Source organism: Dreissena polymorpha, chromosome 10 (genome assembly GCF_020536995.1).
Source record: "Dreissena polymorpha isolate Duluth1 chromosome 10, UMN_Dpol_1.0, whole genome shotgun sequence".
In the NCBI taxonomy this organism is placed as follows: Eukaryota; Metazoa; Mollusca; class Bivalvia; order Myida; family Dreissenidae; genus Dreissena; species Dreissena polymorpha.
Window position 1 is genome coordinate 88,770,224 of NC_068364.1, and position 22,682 is coordinate 88,792,905.

General features: G+C 33.2%; 1 protein-coding gene and 1 long non-coding RNA gene across 2 annotated transcripts in view; one reads left to right on the plus strand and one right to left on the minus strand.

Moving 5' to 3' along the window:
* The window catches only part of LOC127848811 (A disintegrin and metalloproteinase with thrombospondin motifs adt-1-like), a 410,245-nt gene that overhangs the window by 141,287 nt on the left and 246,276 nt on the right, over positions 1-22,682 (minus strand). The gene's annotated exons all lie outside the window — the stretch shown is intronic.
* Positions 1-22,682, plus strand: part of LOC127848818 (uncharacterized) — a 267,995-nt gene that overhangs the window by 16,340 nt on the left and 228,973 nt on the right. The window lies entirely within an intron of this gene.

Genomic DNA, 22,682 nt, shown 5'->3' on the forward strand with positions numbered 1-22,682 from the left:
GACATCTGTCGTATGCTATGTTAAGTTGCATTCCCCTCAAGTTCATTTAACTGAACACAATTGCCAAAAATCTTCTTCTAGTCTCTATGGAATAAACCCCTCTGGGCCCGTTTTGTTTTTAAATGGGCGTTGATGTTAGGTGGTTGTAGGCTGTGATCAAACTGATTTAAGTATTAACTTAATGTGTACAGTCTATTAGTATAAAATATATAAAGATACTTGTTACATTTTATTAACGCATAAACAAAGAACCTAATGTGCCAAATTAATTACTTACTAAACACAACAACAGATTGAAATGATAACGTAAATAATATGCCTGACCATATATACCGGTCAGCTGGTGAACTAAATAAATAAATGTGTTAACGTTTAAAATATGCACTAAGCCGATGCCTATATTTAAGCATATATTTTTTCCTTTTAACAGTTCATAAATATACCGTGACGGAACAAACATCGATGTTAAGAGCAAATCTTAGGACACATTTTTAAAAAGTGTACACAAAATGTTTCTTCTGTAACCTTCTAACAATTTCTCGTCAACTGATTGTGACTAATTGGCAGGAGGGTCAGTGTTAACTGTATACAAACATTACTTATTTCTGCAACCACTTACGCGATCTGAAACCTTCCCTATTCTTGAATAGTCCATTCCGGGTATACCCGGTAGCTATCATAAGATGTTCAACGGATTTACACCATGATAGCTGAATGTAATGAGAATAAAAAAACTATTGAACTACCATTCACTCTGAAGCACACAAAAACGGTTTTGTAATGATGGTTTAACTACTTAAGGAATGTCAACATAAAATCAATCAAATAGAAAGTGAATGCATCCATTGTCGTTAAAAGAGAGAGTATTGATGCAGGAGTAAAGCATTTGCACATGAAACAAAAAGTAGTTCACCAGGCAGAAATATATCGGCACTGTTGGACACCTTGATTTATCCAAGAAGAAAGAGAAATATGAAAGCGACCAAGTACTTGGTAAGATTTTAAAAGATCAATGAGAACAGTAGATCAACAGGACACTTGAAACCTACTAATCAAACATGTGTTAAAATAACTGAAAGAGTGAAAACCAGGCAGACGTTGAACACGAGAATAAAGGTTATTTCCCTTCATTAGAACGATACATTAACCATACAGTTTCACAGACGAAAGCGGATGAAGAAAATTCAATAACTAATGAGGAACATAATAATAGTAAAGATATTGACGGGGGCAATACAGAATCTTCTTCCTCAACAGAGGCAAACATTGTAACAATATTCCATAGCTAATGCGATTCACCAAGCGAATGAAAAAAATGGCATTCAGCCTAAAACCTGGCGTATTATTTTATCTGATAAAAAAGCGACGTACAATTATTAAAAAAGCTGTGTGTAGCCTCATTTCCAACTTGTATTGCAAAAGGGAAGTTCAGCTGTTAGCCGTGGACAATTGTGACACAAGATGTATAGAATTAGCATCACTATAGTCAAACACAAACACATAATATTGCTGTGTTGCGATGTATTAATCTTCCAAATATGTCAACACATAAAATACAATCGGACATAGTGTACGCAGTAAACATTGTAATGAGGAAAACTACGTTTTATTCTGTCAACTATGGTATGGCGTCCCATGTCATCAGAACAATCGAGTGCAGAAGACGGAACACAAATGTTTCGAAGGAAATTCTTAGACACCCTAATATTGTTTGAATTATGTTAATATACACATATTAGAATTTCAAAGAATTGGGTTTACAAACTGTTTCGAAGTCCGACCGAACTTAACACTTACCCATTTAATGATCACAACATACATGCAAAAATGAGACGCTTGAATCGTGTACTATAACATAATTATAGTTTTATAGTGTGGTAAGACTCGCATATCATAGCAAACGATTTTTGGGACAGGTCTTCTGCTTACAAGCTCTGAAGACTGATAGCAGCACTAAATATATGCACGGGAATACGCCACGCAAAGCAAAACTGAAACTGTTGTAGTATTTAATATCGAAAATAAAAAACCCTATAAAATACATCACGACGACCCTCATATTTATTTCATGTTTCAATTGATATTGGTATGACAATCAACGTACGGAAGCTATTAAATTATGAAGATTTGAAACATATGTCTGAAGGGATCATACATCCTTGTAAATATGTTACAACACGGCTTTGGTGTATTATGAACCCGTAGAAGCACAAATTCTGTAGACGACGGAACCTGTGCAAAAGTTGACAATCGCACACCGTAGCCGAGATAACTGTAACTTCAGCATATTTTACTAAATCACAGTAGTTTATTGTATTTTTTTGTAATATAGAAGTGTCTGTTTTAGAACGTCAACGTTGAAATAATAACACATGCACTGGTCTATAGAAAAAGCGTTCATTTCCTCAACAATATGTAACAAAGTCCGATTATGTAGGTACCAGTAATGCAAGGTTTTTCATGTATGGATCAGTGCGCCCGCAAACGATGTAAATCGCAAATCATCCTCTTCGAAATAGCACTCACCCGTTGTCTTAACCCATATTTGATCTGATAATGCTGCAAATGTGAATGCCTGCATAGACGAGCACGAATGTTTTTAGATATCACCCTCCTGATACACTGCCCGTTGCAGTGTTCTTCCTTCGTGGACAATTTCCAGGTCGGACCACTTCGCATCTTGTATGCAGTATTGAACTGTTAACACATACAGGCCGGCGACCGACACGGTGAATCTGCCATTGGACCGGTTATAGCCTTGACCTTCGTTGACATTCACAGCAGTAAAAATCACGTCTTTCCCCGTCGTCATGAATAGCTCTGCTGGTGTTCGGGTGTAGAAATATATTACAGGAACCACTAATTGGTCTAAAATACAAATTAAAATTAAGTTATTGATATATATAATTATTTTTTTTAATGTGTACACATTGCACTAAAGGTTTTCAAAATCACAGTTTATCAGTTTCATTCCTAAAGCTATTGATACATAGTTTATTATCATTTATTGTATTGTGATGTGCGTTAAAGGAACTTTAAAGTTGTGTGTTCAACTTTTCTTCACTAAGGTGTTTTAACCAGAGCCTTTATTTTGATTCTGGTTTAAATACTTACACCATAAGATGACTGTTATAGACTATGGCGAGTCTTTTGGATGGAAAAAAAGACATAATAACAGCATGCTCAACTTACAATTACACCGAAATTTAATATTCTTCCTACATACTGTCCAATCGATATAACTCGTGGACCATTAATGACAGTTGATTGAGTTGGTCGACCGATCCACACATGCATGATCACTGCGATTAACTATGCCCAAATTTCAATTTGTTAAAAACATAATTACCGTAGACATGAAAGACTTACTATTCATCGTATTCCACGCACGCATCTGCGTTTGTTTCTCAAATCGGTTACAAAAGGGTTCTCATTGCACAATTTGCATTCCATGTTTAAAGCTATTGCATTGAAGTTGTATCGATCTCACTTCGTTTCAGTGGAAAAGTCAGTATTAGCGCAAATTGCTAACTCCCGCAATGACAAGTGTGTTTATGATGTTGTTCAGGGATGCTGTATTTTAAATAACCAACAAGCATCGGATTAAATACAATATAGAACAATGCAATGAATGCATTAATAGATGCAATTAAAAGAATGACGACATGTGCTTAACACCTGATTTTAATACAGTCCAACCTGACCTTGCGGTCACCCGAGTATAGCGATCATCTGATGTAAGCGGTATGTCTAGATCACCCCCCCCCCCCCTCAAGCCAAAAACAAATCAACAAGATGTGTTTGTGAAACACTATGTATCCACGTATATTTGACTTTGACCTTGAAGGATGATCTTGAACTTGACCTTTCACCACTGAAAATGTGCAGCTCCATGAGATACACATGCATGCCGAATATCAAGTTGCTATCTCGAATATTGCAAAAAGTATGGCCAATGTTAAAGTTTGACGCAAACAAACCAACAGACCAACAAACAAACAGACAGGGAAAAAACAATATATCCCCAGTATAGACTGGTGGACATAAAAATAAATAAAATTAGTCTTTATTACACCTGAATATCACGGTCACTTGCCGTAATCGGACAGTATATAACACACTTAAACACTTTCTTAACACGTGTTGAGCGGATACAAGACAGTCATTTCGAGGTGCAAAAAGTAAACTCTTAAATCGATCTGCAGTGGTGTCTCTCATTTCCGACATCAATGTTCGGATAAGTAATCTGATTTTGGTAGCTGCCTTTTCTATAATAAATGCTGATAGAAAACAAAATATACGAGTTAACAGATGGTTTGTTTTACTGGGGAACTTTCCAAATAAAGTTTATCAGAGTATGTGACATGTTTTAAATAATTACAGCTTACTAAATAATCGGTAATTAGTACCTGACAACATTAAGCAATTCCATAATAAAATATGGATTTTAGCATAGCATTGTTAGATCATTCTGTGTTTGAATATACTTACATCTGTTTTCATTACATGATGTTTTATACATCACATTTTGAACATCAGACCCAACACAGAAATTCTGCATGTCAGACGTTCCACTGCAGTTCCTATAGCGCTCTTTGAGGCCATAACCACAGGTGTCTGAACAAGAGCTCCATGATCCCCAATCCGTCCAAGCTAAAAAACAACATTAAAATAAAATTGACTTATATAATGATGTTGACTTCATTGTCATTGCATTAAAGAATTTTAATTGTAGAAAGTCATAGAAACAAATGACATTTCCAATTTATAACGTACAATTTATATTGTTATAAATCGTCCTTATTCTTGTTATCCATAAATTGCGTACGATGGCAAAATGTTTTGGAGCATAAGCGGACACTTTCTCGTACCATATTATAATGCACCGTTTAATTAAAACAGAAACATACATACTTAGTTGAGAAAAAACGTTAGTTAAGGACATCAGTCGGGTTTTGCTTTTCGAACATATGGGTTTATATATTGAGTGATAAACAGAAGCTTTTGGCTATAACATACAATTAATTGTCTTTGTCAGTTGGTTAATTTTTCATAAATAGTTTATTTGATTTTAAATTTCCTTTAAAATACAATTTCTTACACCCATTATATGTTAAATTTAAGCTTACATATATGTGTATCTTCCTCATGTTTGTTTCTATTATTTATATTTAAAAATATGAATACAATAATTGCGCATAGCAACGTAAAATCGTTATATAAATCCGACTTATTCGGGATTCGCTTTTTATTTAATTAGTTTACGTTACGGTAATTGTTTTAATAGTTAATTATCTAAAAGACCATGACTATAAAAATAAAACTTGTGTCCGTGTTTGTTTAATTAAATTACGCATATAAATAAATGTTTTGATATTACTGTTTTATGCACGAAATGCACAATTTCCACAAATATTACACTCGTTGTTCATCTGAAGATTCCTAAGTTACTAAATGTCCACGACTTTTTGTGGAGGGGTACACATTACGGACCGATTAGTGTGCTTGGTAAAACAAAGCCAACTTTTCGATAGATCTTGAAACAGCATTACCGGGTATTCACGCATGACTATTTCACAACCGCGCGAATCGTCTCTACCTTGGAGCCATTCTCCGATACTACTCGGCTTTGGTCAAGGGGCAATTAAGATGTTATCAATAAGGGCTCCTGGCGGGCAGATAAGCGCTTAAGAAAGGCGGCGTGGCGGAGCGCCTCGAAAAAGGTCCTGGGAAAAACACTACAGTTATATTGTTATGCGACATATTGCACTTAAGTGTCCTACACAGGGTACGAGTAGACTTGCGCAAAAGTTAGGTCATCTTTAAAGAAATGTTCGTTTAGAAAAACCCGACCAACTTCATATAGGGTTTGGTCGTTAGGTTAGTGTTTTAGTAATGTTTTCGCTGAGTTTCTTTTATACAGGAATTTATGTTCGTTAATGTATCTGCATTAATTATTCATCAAATTAAATGCGACTCAACATAAAACTGCTGATAATAGTGTAAAATTCCACGAATCTAATATGCTGCGTGTTCAGCGTCCCATCTTCGTTTCGCTCCAGATACGCGACATTTGTATGGCAAGCACGTTCATTCTGAAATTTTGCTTTACGTTCACGATATGGGGAGTGCAATTGTTTAAAAAATCACATTTATAATATACATCTATTTTTATAAACTTATTTACAATAAAATATGAGCAAGTTATGTCCTCAACACTTTTGAACCCTAACGCCGCATGTTGTTATAGATTGCAGATTATAAAAGTAACGTGTTAGATTTTTTTAAATAATAATGGGCATACATTTTAATTATTGAGGTAGGATTATTTAATTTGGATATGCAAAACTTTGTATCATAAAGCAAATGCCTACTAGTTTAAATATGTACGTTGAAAAGTGTTGACGTACTTTGTCAGACAAGTTTATATGTGCAAATATTTTAATAGTTTCATCTAAGTTTTGCGATGTAAACATTAATTGTACAAATCAATGAAACGTTACGAGACAAAACATGTTTCAGGTACAAGATGTTTTTGTCTTATTTGCAATTGTTAATTCAAAGTTAAATCGTCTAATTTTATACTAATAATTTTGTCTTAATTGTAGTCCTTGTTCCTTAGTTTTGATAAACTCAATCCCAATCGTTGATATTTATTTTGCATGATAATGTTTCGTGTATATGTCACTTGATACAACGTTCCATAATCCAATATAAATGTAATAACCGATTCGTTCAAAGCATGTTTTTATAATGATGCAACGGAATAAATGAAGAATGAATTAAAACGTAATGATAAACTGTAACACTACATATGTTTGCCAAGTAACCTGCGTTAAATACGCAAACTTAAGTTGAAAGCCCTTTTATATATAATATACAAATACGCTTTCATTTTCTATTAGTAGCACAAAAACAACTGAATATAAATCATCTTATCGTATGCCGATTTCATATCATTTCGCAAACATACCATGCTATGACTTCAGCCATCTACGAGGCGTCTGTAACACAGTCAATGCTAATACGTATGTACGTGTTCACACCATTTGTATGAACGACCTACAGACAAGTATAAATTATGCAGTTGCAGTTTTTGAATTATGTAGCACATTATGAATTATGAATTATGTATGTAGCACACATATCTTCATTAAATGTATGTTTTGTGTAGCAATTAAGTTCAACTAATATTTGGAAATACGATATGTTGCATGTTGAATTAACACATCGTTTTCACATGCCGGCCACACTTGAAGACTTTTCTAACGCAGCACGTATTAAAATCAATATAGCTCCCTTATATTTGAACAGATTTTGTTGAAATTTAGACAAAGAATAAATCAAGACATAAGTATTAATTTCTGTAAAGTTAATTGAAAGAAAGAATAAAACACAACAACAAAAACAAATAAACAAAAACATTTCAAAAGTCAAATTCTCAAAATCGTAAAACAATAACATTGTGAAAAGTCACGAATATAAAAAATTCGAGTGGCTAATTCTTTGGGTGTCCTCCAGTGGCTGTAACAACGTAAGCATATCTCTTTCTCATTGATGCTACACATTTGTTTATAAAACTTTGATGGATGTTTCCTCACTCTTCCACATGGGCCAACACTCGGTGACTTTTCTATTGCATTTGTTGTTAAACTTGTGTATCTTAGCTATAAATACAGATTTTGACTTTATATTGTACATGAGATCATTTGTGCCTACATTGTGAGCAAGCACACGATACAATCATTTATCCCTGACGATCGGACGCTTAAGCATATGGGGAAGGTCGCCAGCAACATGCCAATTGCGCGGTTGCGCTACGGAATATTCATGCGATCCCTATTGTTTTTTAATGTATTTTATGATTTCCTGGTGAAAGAACCCACTTGAAATGATGAAATCGAAATTAAAATATAATTAAATCGTGTTTCAACATTTCCACGTGCTGTATGATGAAACGGTATCTACCACACGTGCTTAAGAATCCGACGTCAAGGATGATTGATTTTATTGCTAGCTTGCATAGATTGTAGTCAAATGATCACATGCAAAATGTAAAAAATCAGTAAAATCAAAATCTGTACTCATAAATGATATAGTTAATTTTAAAAAGTGTTGAGTTAGAAAGGTATCCGAGTGTACAATGCAGAGCAATAGAAAATAATGTGTTAATGTTCATTTCATCTGAAATTATGATGTTAACAAGAATACGTAGATTTATTTCATCACGAGCAGCCAACATATTGGCAATTGTTAAATCATTTGGTATGCGTCTCACAGAACGTATTTTACAACGAAAACAAAAGAGGAATGAACTACAATGCACTTAGTTATATATGGACAACTACGTGTAAACATGTTAACCCTCTTAGAAAGTTGTTTTTACGTTAAACGCTGATAATTGGTGCTATATCCACGGCCCTATGAAACTTAAGGTCAGTGGAACGGAATCCCCAAGAGCCAACGCTTATGCGTGGATTGATGTTAAGATCGATATTACTACAGTACAATGATGATAATGCAATATCTTAATGTGCGATCACGATTGTAGAATCTCGTTATCGTGTAAAAACCATAACCAATTGTGTCGGTATGTTTGCGTTTAACATAAGAACATTTGCCGACCTTCAGCTATTCGTTTTTGTATTGTAGATTGACTTTGCGATTTATTATTAACTTTCGATCAAATTCGTCGGATATACGTTTAAATTGGTGTACTATTCGTTTTGAATAGCCAATTGTAGCTGATATTTTAAAGTATATTTTATTTTTTAACGTTGGGTTTGCAGGGAAAACTTGCTTTCAATTCAAATTCATGGTTCATTATTAAGTTGAGCTTTTTGCATTTCTCAAATAGGTATATTTAAAACAAAACAAAAATTTATTGAACTTGCATTCCCAATGATTGACTCGCAGAGCTGGCGAATTCCAACTATCATGTTTTGGGTAAGAACTCCCTCTTATTAAAGCTCTATGGCCAATAATGACATTGGTGCCTATAACATCGTGGACAGTATCATCATCTATTATCTTCATAATCCAAAAGTTCATGGCGCCAAACACATTCGAGCACGTGGAGATCGTGAACAAAGGAGGGTTGTTGAAAAAGGAAGTAAACTTTTCAGTGCAGTGGACCCAATGCGCAAACTTGCAATCGATGCCGAGGCTGCACAATCAACTGTGTGAATACCGGTATATATTGACAACGTTGTCTGGGGCAATCATATAGGTTTGGGTCTCGGGTACTTTGAAATCGTACCATCCTACCTACATTATAAACATTATTGACATAATTTGATACTGTGATGCTTGATGTTGTCACTTTTTGCAATGTCCATATCAACTACAAGATGTCAAATAACGTGGAATAAAAAATATATACTTACGAGCAATATGATTTGAGTCTATCACGTTTCCTATATATGATATGTATATTCTGTATTTTGTATTTAAAATATAAAACGGACAATGTGTCTGTTTACATGAACCCTTTTGAAAAACTATATTGCAAAGGAAACAACAGCCGCTCATAATTAAACGCTGATGTTTGCGATTTCAACCTTATAAATATACAGCAATAAGTAGCACAGGGAAAGACAATTTGTCGGACTATATGTCAATACATCAGGAGTATCAATTTTGTAACCAATGAAGCGTTAACTGAATGCTAATTCGTTCGATGAAAATAAAATAGCGACATCGAATGACAAAACCATGTCTAAGGTAAATGGGTACACAATATAGCCAATTACATATCTTAAACATCTCTAAGAACTTATGTCAGTAAAAAACAGTATCGTTGCACAAACAAAAGGTCTTGCTGAGGGTCAATAGCATTGTTCTACACATATCTCCCTAGGAAATATCCGCTAAGATAACATTTAAAAGACCGCAAGGTATTACACAAACAAAAAAGCTCCATTCGCTCAAATTTTGGTCACTTAACAAAGTACTACGTTAAGAAGGCTATACGCTTTTGTACTGCATTTCAGCTAAACGGTATGGTACTTCATGTCACGAATGATGATGAGTACGATGATGATAATGCAATATCTTTACGTGCGATCACCATCGAAGAGTATCGTTACCGGCATCGCACAGTCGTGTCGTTGCGTTATCATAATAGAACTGTCGCCTCCCATTGTGTATGCGCATATAACCAATAAACACAATGTACACTTGATGTAAGTTATTTAGGATTACCCAGTTATATTGTTTGAATTATTAACGTTTACATGAAAATGCCAACATGTAGTTTATTTGGATATATGATATCGACACTATGTTTATAAGCTCCATCGAACTGGGACTTTTTTATTTGTTAGTAAAGCCTGCTGTGTACTCATTGGCATTATTCTATTCAACTGTTCAATAAACTGGTTATATAAAACAATTCAACCATATAAAACTCTATCACGATATATATTTTTTTATTTTTGACTTCTTTTATAACAGAACACCGACAACTAAATGCATAGAACTATTAAAACTTGGATCATCGGCTAGGAACAGTAATTGCAAACCAAAGAGGATTTCAACCGTTTCGAGGTCTAGCCGAATCTCAAACTTACCCGTGACATAATTTCATAATAAACGCTTGTCTAAAACATTCTCAATAAAGTGTATTTTCAGACAGAAAATGTTGAAACATATTTTTAGGTTTCTAGCGTCGTGAGTATGGGACATCTTTTAAGACGAATAGGGGATATATTTTAAGGTATTAGTATAACATGAAATATTGTCCAACTATACAAGATATTAATGGATAGGGTTATTGTTGCATTTACAGAAACGTTTCAAACAAACTAGCTGTAAGCAAAATCGCAAATAGGTTTCATCCGCAATTAAAGCTCCACTGCTTACATTCTCTGCTGCCTGCAATATGACAACAGTGAAGATCTGTAAGGGGGTACGTTCTTCTGCGCACATCAAACTGTTGTATTATCAAATATAGGAAACAAAACGCATAAAATAATTCATTGTGATCCCCATTTTTTACGTTTGTGACATATATAGATATGACAATAATACTACTAATATTTCCACCGCATGCCATAGCCGACTTGTATTGTGGATGCAAATTAAATGCAATTAAGCTTTTTTCTACGAATTTATTGAAGATGACCTCTATTTTATTTAAAAAAAATATTCCGGTTTACGTTCGGCTACGTTAAAATAATAGCATACACACTTCTCTACATGTACATGTCAATTTCATATGGGCTGCGTAAAAAAGTCGGATAATGCTTGTTACAGACATGTTAGTATTTTATGTATGAATCAGTGCGCCCGAAAATGATATCGTATAGAGTCCTCAACGAAATAACACGGCCCAGTGGTCTTCACCCATATTTGAACCGCCATTGCAGCCATTGTGAATGCCTGCATAGAGGAACACGAGTGAACGTTATCACTTTGCTCGTACACTGCCCGTTGAAGTGTTTTGCCTTGGTGAACAATTTCCAAGGCGGAATACCTTGCATACTGGATGCAATGTTGAACAGTAAACACATACAGCCCAGGAACTGACACTGTGAATCTGCCATTGGGCCGGTTATAGCCTTGACCTTCGTTGACATTCACAGCAGTAAAAATCACGTCCTTCCCCGTTGTCGTAATGGTTAGCTCTGCTGGGGTTTGGACGTAGAAATATTTCACAGGAACCACTAATTTATCTAAAACAAAATTAAAATGAATAAATTCATAGATATAATAAACAAATACAATAAAAAAATGTACACCATGTTCTTAAAAGCAAATATTCCCAGTGTCATATCCAGGTCATTGATGTTTTATTATCGTTCGTAAAAATGAATATGAATGTTATGAACCCGATTTTTTGTGTGATGCTTGTTCTTATGATTTTTTACTAATGTGCGCGACCCAGAGCTATTATTGTGCCTCCAGTACTATTTAATCACATATTTCAAAAAAATGCTGCAATCTCAGGCGGGCTTTCACATGAATATGTTTTACACCATAAAACGTCTTTTATTGTCAATTACGAGTCTTTTTCGGTCAATTATTAGAAGTCATTCATTCTAACCGCTTACTTTAATAACCATCATTGCGCAACTTTTATTTAAATGTACGATTTTCCGGCATGATTATAATAAAAATCGTGAATAAGTATAAATACATGCACAACTGCTTTAGATAATATAGAAGGATAGTGTTCTTTATATAGACTTATATATGTCCAAGCTACAGGCTGATTAAAACGCAACCATCATAAGTATTATTTGTTCAAAATGTATTTAATTCACCACTTATTTTCAAAACGTTACATGATTATCTGTCATGTCTTCAAATGCAAATATATGCTATAGAGTCAGAATTTAAGTGTTAACAGTGCCTTTAAGTCATTTTAGAACGTTTTTGCTCTGACCAATTCGTTAAAAAAATAATTGTTCAGTGCTGTTTTATGTTAGTGCTATTGTTGGATATATGTGATTAGAGCAGATAATTATCAATAAAATATGATCGTATTAAGCCGTCGTTATTTTATCTTCTACTTTTTTTATAAATCAATAAAAGCTATTTCAATTCCCCCCTCGATATGTTTTATCACAAAGCCAACACATAATAAAAAACCCGACCGAATATTGATTTCGTTTTCAAAAAGATATATCAAACTGCATTAGTGATTAAAGGAAATAGTTTGAAATATGATTATTATTATTTTTTGTGCATATTATTGAAAACTGTACACAAATATAATAGCTGAACAGATTCAGTATCCACTAAATCCCACATAAATGTACATGGAGCGGTCTCTTATGAATATCTACACAAAAACAAACAGAAAATATTCGTTTAAAAACAAAACAACAATGAGTAGTACATTATATTATATACAGATTAATTTATTTTCAATAAGTTCAAGACAATTTCGCTTTTGGATGTTCCTTTAAGCAATAATTTGCTTAACGTTGCACCATAAAGGTCTTTTTGGCAGTTACAAGTTAGCTTTTATCACATGCCATACCCTGTTTCCCATGATATATAACCATTACAAATATTTTTTTCTTACAAATATGTATTATACTTGTTAAACATTTTCATTGGCTTAGTTTTCGTTTATTGACCGATCGCATTTTGTTGTTTTGCTGAAATGACGTTGCAACGTCAATGACGTCACGAAATGTAAAGAACATTCTGGATTTATCATTATTTTTGCGTAAATAGTTATTTAATTTGCTCATTTAAAAGCATGTTATAAAAAAGATCTGACACTCGTTGTAATATCATACCATATTTTATTAAACTCGTCCAGGAAATTCGTTAGTAAGCTCGCCAAAGGCTCGCTTACTTACAAAATTCCTGAACTTGTTTAATAAAATATGGTATGATATGACAATTCGTGCCAGATCCTATATGTATTACATTTACAAAGGCATGCTCTAAGTGAGCAGGCACCTAAATACGTGAACTCAGAGAAACACGGGGTGTCTGGGAAAATACTCATGTATTTAAATCAGAAACCATGCATTTTGTAATATTTGGTAGGAGAAATACACTAATCACATAACATTACTTTTTTTATTCAATATAATACATACAATGCATACATGTATATGATCATACAACATAGTGGTTGTAGAAAGCAATTAAGTTCAGACATGTTATACAAGATATGCTAATATATATACTTTTTTTGTTTCCTTAAAATTATAAAAAACACAACAACAAAAATAAAAAATGGGCTAATAAGTTTTTTCTTTGGTTGTTTGTGATAGGTGTGTTGTTTTTTTTTAAAGAGAAAAGAAAAGAACAACAGAAGAACAGTTATGAAAAAAAGAGTTGTATAAAGTGGGAAGAAAGCATACTGGACTTGTGTGTTTTGTTGTATATTCACAATGATCTTATAAGATAGAAAAAAAATACAAAAATATTTTAGAAAGATAAACTAACATTAAAGTGAAATGTATATAAGTGGACAAACATTATGAGAATTTAATCCGATTCCATTTTTGTTCAAAGATTTGTAATGTGTCATTACTTTCATCATTTCTTTCTCAATCTGGATTTTTAGTTTAAGACTATGGACAAAACAATTAAAATTTGGTACTTTTTTTTGTACTTCATGTTAAAGATAAAATATTTCATCAATATAAGAATAAAATTCACAATATTATTACAGTCTATTGATTTCAATGAGTAAATTTCGAAACTTACATTTAAGAAAGATAGTTTAACATTTAGCTGCTGTTGTTCAAGAAAAGATACTAATTGATTCAAAATAGGCTGGATGTGTTTGCACTCCCAAAAAAGATGTTCTATAGTTTTGATGTTTTCACCGCAGAAGTCACACAGATTTGAGTTAGATAATTTGCATTGAGAGAGATATTTATTTGAAGCTATAATTCTATCGATGTTTTTATATTGAAAATTTCTCAGTGTGCTTTCAACAGTTGCTTTATATGGCATGGTAAATAGGTGTTTCCAATTATGTTCATGTCCTCCGAAAAGGACTTGCCATTTATTTTGGGTTTTGGAGCTTTCTGTAGAGTTTTTAATTTGTAGTGTGTTAAATATTTTATTCGTTTTGTTTTTTCTTCCTAGTATGTTTTCTACGAATATTGTTCGAGTACATGGTGTATTATTTGTATTGATTTTAGATTTAATATGTATGGGTTTGCTTTTGATTAGTGTGTAGTACTTCAGAAAATTATTTGAAGGTATTCCGTATATGTTACATATATCATCAAAAGAGTAGAAATCCTAAATTCTGTAGTCATATAATTGGTCGACATATGTAATGCTTCGTTCAAACCAATCTTTATAGAAAAACGTCTTATTGTTTGAAGTTATGTCTTTATTGTTCCATAAAATAGTTTTACTGCTGGTTTGGGTTTCTATGTTATGAGTGACATCACTCCATGCTGATAGAACATCAGACAGAAATATGTTTTCGTTTGCAATTTCATGTAAGATAGTATTGCTGATGTTACATTTAAAGAGTAAGGAGTCAACCTATTTTTTTAGGATTTTCTGGTAGAATAATTTCCATTTACTCGTATTGGTATTATCTAGGTATCTTTTAACCCAACTGCATTTGATTGCATTCAAGAATGAGTCTATGTTCGTTAATTGGATACCTCCATTCTCTACAGATTGAATAAACTGAGTTCGTTTTATTTTATCAGGCTTGCCGTCCCATATGAAATTAAATATTGCTGATTTTATATCGTTAATAACATCATTTGGTGGATTTGGGAGAACTGTTAATACATAAATTAATTTAGGAAGTGCAAACGTTTTCAATACTGTGTTTTTTTCCGATCAGTGTAAGTTTACGGCGATGCCATGATTTTAAGCAGTTGTTAAAATTCTGTAATTTAGGTAGTATGTTTTTAAGAACGGTATCCTTTTCATTATTTGTGAAAGTAATTCCTAACGTTGTGGCTTCATCGGATGTCCAATTGAAGTTCATTTCTTTTTTATATTGGACATTACTTTGTTTTAATTTACCTACTCGTAGCACAGTAAATTTACTTTTGTTTAGTTTAAGACCCGATGTCATTCTGTAAAGGGTTAGCGACTCTATTAGGTTATGGAAATAATCGTAATTGTCGTTTAAAAAATAAGTTGCATCGTCAGCAAAAACGGACTGTTTGATTTCTTTGTCAGGTTCTAGTGATATGCCTTTTATGTGTTTATTTGATTGGATGTGATGTGATAGATACTCGATGCAAATAATAAATATCGATGGTGAGAGTCGGACCCCTCGTTCGATGTTAAAACAGTTTGAAAAGAAGCCATTGTTAATGATTATACTGTTAATATCGGTATAGAATAGTTTGACCCATTGAATGAGACTTTCACCAAAGTTCATATTTTCTAAGCAAGTGAACATAAATGAATGATCAAGCGAATCGAATGCCTTTTCAAAGTCTGCAAAGAATATTAGACCAGGATTATTTGAATTGTTGAAATAGTTTATGCATTCTTGGATAAGACGAACGTTTTCACCAATGTAACGTTCTTTTATGAAACCAGATTGAGATTTTGAAATTACTGATGGTAATATTTTGTTATTCTGTTTGCTATACTTTTAGTTGCAATTTTATAATCATTGTTTAGTAAACTAATCAGGCGCCTGTTTGATAAGGATTTTAAGTGTTTTTTCCAGTTTTTGGAATAAGTGATATAATACCTTGTTTTTCTAGCGTGGTTAAGTTTTCGTTGTTAAATGAATAGTTAAGTGAATCAATTAGATGTGTTTTTATATCATTCCAGAATATTTTATAAAATTCGATTGTGATGCCATCAGATCCTGGGCTTTTGTTATTTTGCTTTTCTTTTAGGGCTTATCCACATTCATATTCATTAAGCAATCCGTCGCACAGTTGTTTTTCCTCCTGGTTTAAAGCGTGATGTGTATTTTTAAAAAGGGTTTTATTATCAACATTTTTTCGTTTATAGAGAGTTTCGAAAAATAAACGTTGTTCTTCTAGTATTTGAGTCCTGTTTGTTATATCTTTGCCATTGGCTACTAATTTGTGTACAGTTTTTTGTTCACTTCTACGTTTTTCAATGTTTGCGAAGTATTTTGTATTTGTTTCATTGTTTTCAACATGATGTGCACGCGCTCTTAGTATTATTCCATTGAGATGTGTATGATAGATTCCATTTAATATTTGTTTTTTTAATGTTATTTCATTTTCAATGTCGGTGGTATCATTTGTGTTTGTTTGATGCAATTGTTTTTCAAGTGTTTCAATGGTTTTGATGTTTCAGTTTCAAGTTTGTGTATTTCTTCTTGTTTAAATGATGTGTATCTAAATGTTGTGTTACGTATATTTCCTTTAATTACTTCCCATATGGTGTTTGGGTTTGCATCTTTATTATTTGGAACTGTATTTAATATTTCCTGTTTTATTTGTGTTTGATATTGTGTATCTAATAAGATGCTGTTGTTAATTTTAAAGTATCCTGGGCCTCTTTCAGGTTGTATATTGTGCAATTTAAGTTCAACTAGAGAGTGGTCAGTCATAAATCCTGGTTTTATGTTACATGTGTCAATAATGTTGCAAATAGATTCAGATATTAAAAAATAGTCTAATCTACAAAATATTGTTGGTTTTGTGTTTGAGTGCCAGGTGAATTTGCTTTCGTTTGGGTATACTGTACGCCAGATATCTATCATATTGTAGTTTTCAATTATGTTATTTGAAATGTTTCTATTTTTAGGATGAGTATAAAGGTTTCCATTCTTTTTATCTATTAATGGGTTCAGGACAGTATTGAAATCACCACCGATTATAATATTTTTATCTTGGTTATTAATTATAAAGGATTGTACTGTTTCGTAAAATGTGGAATAATCTATGTTAGGACCGTAGACGTTGATTAATGTTAGTTGTGTTTCATGTATTTTGATACATTCTATACTTGCTAGTCTGCCAATTATTAGTTCGTTAAACTTATCAACTGTGATCCCTATGTTACTGTTTATCAGAAAGGCAATGCCTTGTTTATTAGTATGTTGTCCACTGAGGTAGATGTCCCCGTCCCATTCATCTTTTAAGGTTTGTGCTAAAGTGTGTGTCAAGTGACTTTCTTGTAATAGGCATACTTTTTTTTTCGTCTAACCATTTGAAGATTTGTATGCGTTTATCTTTGTTTTACATTGAAAGTACATAGTTTAATCATTTAAAAAAGGTGGAGGGATTATGTAAATGATAATGTGTGTGTGCTTGTCCAGTTAGTTTCTATTTTAAAACGAGTCCAGTTGGTTTCTATTATAAGAAATAAGATGTCTACACAAACAAACAAAAATAGAAAACAAAGATTAGGGATACAAAAGGATTAATATTCCATAAAAAAGAAGAAGTAAAAAGAAATAATCACATTTGTGAGAAAAAACAACAATAAACGACTGGTCTCCAATAGAGATATAAAAAAGCGCATTTCCGTACACTGGAAATATACAAACTAATTGAATTAGTGATCTGAGATACAAAAAGTATATATGTATAACACCGTAGATTATATGGTAGCTTATAATAATAATAATAATAATAATAATAATAATAATAATAATAATAATAATAATAATAATAATAATATAGCAAACAATGAATATGCTAGTCCTTTTCTTTTAAAAAGTTTTTTTTTAATCCATTCGGTTTTGCTCCCATTTACACCGCGGCAGTTCAACGACGCAATATTTATATCATTCATTGACAAAATAGGTGACAGTAAATTCTTAAGACAGTGCTTTTGTCACTTCTTCAAAAGATATTTTAATGAAATAAAAATAAAGGTCAGATAAGTACACTGTACGCAACAATCCACAATCCAAGTTACAAAAATAGCTATTTCTTAAAAAAAAACATTGTTTATTGCTAAACATTATCATATGTGAGAAGATTTTTCTTCTAAACAAACATGCATAGATTAAAAAGAAACAACACAAAAAGGTTATATCTACAAAACAAAATACAAATATTATGTTTAGGGATGATGACTAAATACGGTTTTGTCAACATCGTAAAAATGTAGGTAGTGATCTGAAAAAGAAAAACACGTATATATGACACCGTTCAATGGATGATGACTCTTTGAAAAAAAAATTCACTGTATAGCGAAATTCGTTTTCTACCTAATATATTAAGCATTATAAGTGTACGTATCCTGGTTCCCATATGATATAGATTTATATTTACTTATAAAAAAAGGGTCGATCAACTAATGTACTGCTATCGACATCAACATTTAACTATTTACACGTAACCGCGTGTGTGTGAGGGGGGGGGTATGTGGGTGTGTGCGCGCTTGTTGTGTGCGTGTGGTGTGCTGGTTCGTGTTTGTGTGTGTAAGCGCAAGTTTGTGTATGCGTGTGTGCGCGCATGCCTGTGTGTGTATGTACTTGCGTGTATGTGTGTGTGTTTGTGAGCTCGTGTGTATCCGCACGTGTGTGTGCGCGTGCGTGCATGCGTGTGCGCATGTTTGAGTGTGTGCGTGTGCTGGTTTTACTTTGCGTGCGCGCGAGCGTGTGAGTTTTGGGCATGCGTACGTGTATGTGTTTGTGCGTTTTTGCGTGTGGGTTTTTGCGTGTGTGTATGTTGTTATAATTATTAAGCGTTGATTACAATAATAACTTAATAAATATGGCTATTGTAATTATAACATTTCTTACGTTTATTTTAAAATATGAAATCTGGTTAACACTAATAATATAATTATTATTTTAATTATGTCTTTTTCTAAGAGGAAATCGGTAAAACATTTAATATCGAACGATTTTTCCATCTTACACTTACGCCGCATGTTTACGGCTGACTTTGAAGATAATACATATCCGAATTTTGCTTCGTATAATTATTTATATTAACACTTATTAACTTTTGTAACGAAGAGTATTGTTTGTGTATAAAATAAGTTTGAATACAATACCAAATAAATTATATTTGAATACAAAATACACAACTATTTCGTTATATTTTTATCACGATAAAATAAACACTGTACACTGCAAGTTCGACATACCTACTGTATCATTTTAACAGGACCAAAACATATTCATTAATATATATAATTCTTTGATGACCTTATCATTGAACGATGTCAACTGAAAAACAAGCAAAACGAGCAAACATTTTAATGCATAGCCTACCTTTCAAAATCTTGTTTTCCTTTTGCACAAGTGTTATGTCCCCCGAAGTATAAGTCGTCATCTCAGCAACTGCTTTAGAAATGTTCAACAGTGCTCCATCTATGGCATCGTTCAATTTTAATGTCATGTCGTCCTGCGTTTTTGTCAGTTTTATCATTGCATTGGCTAACTCGGTCTTGTCTTCTTGCAACACTTTCATGGCAGCTTCCACCTTGGCATTTTTCTCTCTGATTTTATTTTACCATATTTTTCATGTCAAGTTTATTACCTAATATTCTTTCCAGTATTCTCTCTTCATAGTCGTAACGTGAACACACGGGACAGGATGGCTCTCGTGCGCATGCCGCGACTATTATGTTCAGTGCGTAAAACAGAACCCGATCGTATTTCTTCATGATAAAAATGTGTTTTGCTTAAAACAATTGAGTCCCGGTGTATAACAAACGACGAGTTAACTAAGACGTTGTTCAGCTTTCTGCGTCTGGTTCAACAAAATGAAAGTTCGCCTAAATTATGAGCTCTGCATAGAATTAAGGCTAGGCAAATACAAATATTTTCGTTTTACGCAATCTAGAGTAAATTATCTAAACGGCCATGTAAACTGCATTAAAATGTCCCAGACCAGAGCCTATGCAATTGTGTGACAACTATTACATGCAATTCAATGTAAGATTAAAAACAACTTGTGTCGTGCATTTTAATAAAATATACTTATTTTACTTTTAGTCCATTAACCAAATAAATCCAAAATATCGGTTATTATTAAATTACGAATATTGGTTTAAAGATATGTATTTAGCATTTCGTAGACAACATATATATAATATAATATATACGTACATGCTGCTTTCGACACAATATACTTTTAATATATTGGACATATATAACTTTGAAAATATTGAACATTGAAATAGTCATACTCTTTCATTTTTAGCGAGGCTGTTTTCGGAGAAAACCCGAGGTATTGTCATAGCCTGTACGTCGTCCGCCGTCCGCCGATCTCCGTCAGCCGTCCGCCGTCGTCGTGTTAAAACCTTTACATTGGCTCTAAAATCAAAGTGCTTCCACCTACAACTTTGAAACTTCATATGTAGATGCACCTTGATGAGTTCGACACGCCACACCCATTTTGGGTCACTAGGTCAAAGGTCAAGGTCACTGTGACCTCTAAAAAAATAATCTGACAAGCTTTCCCAGCCGAGCGTGGCGACCGTTATGCGGTGCTCTTGTTTATATTGCGATAGTACAGAATAGGTATGGCATACAACATCTGGATACGAATTCCGTAACGAAACTTCAATTATTTTATGACGAACTTTTTCATCGTTTTTCATAGTAATTCTGTGTGGCTTCCAAGAGGCATTACAATCGACCCTTTGTTTATAGTATGACATTATACGACATCATATTATGAAATAAGTGATTGGCACGTGTAAACCATTGAGAATGTTTAAAATAGTACTCGTTTATGAAACGCACTTATCACAAACGAGTGGGCTAAATTAACATGCCGGAAAGCAACTGTAACATTAATCAAAGGACAGATGGACCTGTAATTGCCGCAAGAGAGACATCTGTCGTATGCTTTGTTAAGTTGCATTCCCCTCCAGTTAATTTCACTGAACAGAATTGTCAATAATATTCTTCTAGTCTCTATGGAATAAAACGCTCTGGATCCGTTTTGGTTTTAAGTGGGCGTCGATGTTTAGTGGTTGTTGGTTTTGATCAAACTGATTTTAGTATTAACTTAATATGTACAGTCGATTAGTATAAAATACATAAATATAATTGTTACATTTTCGTCACGCATTAGCATAGTACCAGCTGTACCAAATAAATTACTTACTAAACACAACAACAGTTTGAAATGATTACGTGCACTCTATGCATGACCGTACATACCTGTCAACTGGTGAACTAAATAAATAATGTGTTCACAGTTAAAATATGCAATATAAAAGGTCGATTCATATATTTAAGCATAGGTGTATTCCTTTGAAAAGTACATCAATATGCCGTGACGAAACAAACATCGACGTTAAGAGCAAATCTTACGACACATTTATAAAAATTGTACACAAAATGTTTGTTCTGTAACCTTCTAACAATTTCTCGCAAACTGATTGTCAACAAAACTGCAGGAGGGTCAGTGCTATCTGTATAAAAACCTTACTTATTGCTGCAACCACGTACGCGATCTGAAACCGTTAATATTCTTGAATAGGCTTTTCCCTGATACCCGGTAGTTATCATAACATTCCAAAACTGTTTTTCTCACCCTCAGCTTATATAAGACAACACAGGGAATACATCAAACAAATACAATTTATTAGATTAATAATATTCAAGTTTGGATTGTCGCCATAGAACGGTCAATGCAAAGCATTTGGGGGTTAGAACTATTAAAAGACTAGCCTAATCTCTCACTGAGACAGTGTTTTGAAGAGCTCTTATCAAGAACAGTAAGAAGAGTTTAAATTAACATGACTATTTGGAGCGTCCATGTGTAACGTTATAAATAAAAATACTTGACTTCAAAGTTCATAAAAATGTTAGTTATTTAAGGACATTGTTTAAAGAAAAGACATAAAATCAAAGTATTATTAATTATCTAAAACAACATTGTTGAATATTACATTTCAACCATTTCCTGTTCCTGTTCGCAAGATAAAGTGGAATCCGAGACCGTTTTTATCTCCATTGCGTTAACCACTCGGCCGTTATATATTTTTCAATTCTGAATGAAATGGCTTGAAATACAGTGGCATTATGTTCCATATTGAAACTTATGCAAAACCGACCAAGATGTATCGCACATGCAAAGTCAAGTCAACAGATGGATAGAACTATGAGATTATCTCATTAATGTAAATATATACCTATGATTCCAATAAAAGCAGGAATTGCAATAACTCACTTATAAACTAAATGGTTCACTTTTGAAACAGATATTGAACGTCTTGTATGCATGTGGACAAAAACAAGCGTTTACTTTGATGTAAAAAAGTTCCACAGTACTATTTTAGCAATATTGCCAGGCAGTACATCATGTGTAGGA